This window comes from Morone saxatilis, unplaced genomic scaffold (assembly GCF_004916995.1).
Source record: "Morone saxatilis isolate NCDOM2014 unplaced genomic scaffold, NCSU_SB_2.0 Contig12, whole genome shotgun sequence".
NCBI lineage: Eukaryota > Metazoa > Chordata > Actinopteri > Moronidae > Morone > Morone saxatilis.
This window is the reverse complement of record NW_023339674.1, coordinates 27,233,537-27,234,192: the sequence shown is the minus strand read 5'-3', so window position 1 is coordinate 27,234,192 and position 656 is coordinate 27,233,537.

The following is a 656-nucleotide window of genomic DNA, read 5'->3' as shown; positions in this document are numbered from 1 at the left end:
ATTGAATTGAATTGAATTGTTTTTCACCAAAAGTTCCTCTTCCCTGAGGAAAAACTCCCTAGATTTACCCACCGTCTCGGGGTGTTTAGTAGTCTGGTGTTGCTTCAGTTTACAGGGTTTCATACTTTCATTCGCTATTTTTTCCACTGCATTTGAGACATTCAGGTCTAGTTTTTCCGTTGCTTCTATAAAGCCAAAGTAAATATAATTGTTTTTTTTGAGGAAATATTACATTTTCTTGTCCCTGACACTTAGCCATTTTTCCAACAGCTCTTTGTTTTTAATGTTTTTACTACTTACACTTACAGGACTTCAGCTGGCTTTCTCTCCTAGCTCACTGAATACGTTGCTATACTCACAGGGCACCGTGGCTCAGAGGCAGAGCGGGTGGTCCACTAATTTATATCTTTTTTTTTTGTTCTAAAGAAATAATAAGATCTGAACTGATATAAATAACCCATGCATATTCTTAACCTGAAATGAAGAGGGCTTGGTTTGGGAACCACTGGTTTAGACCATTGACATATATAAAGATGGACAATATGACAGCTCTTCAAAAGTGAAGCCAAAACATCTTGATATCCCCCCCTGCACAGACTCTGTCTCTGAGTGGCAGAAGATGGCTGTGTGATATTTTGACTTCATTTTTGTACAGT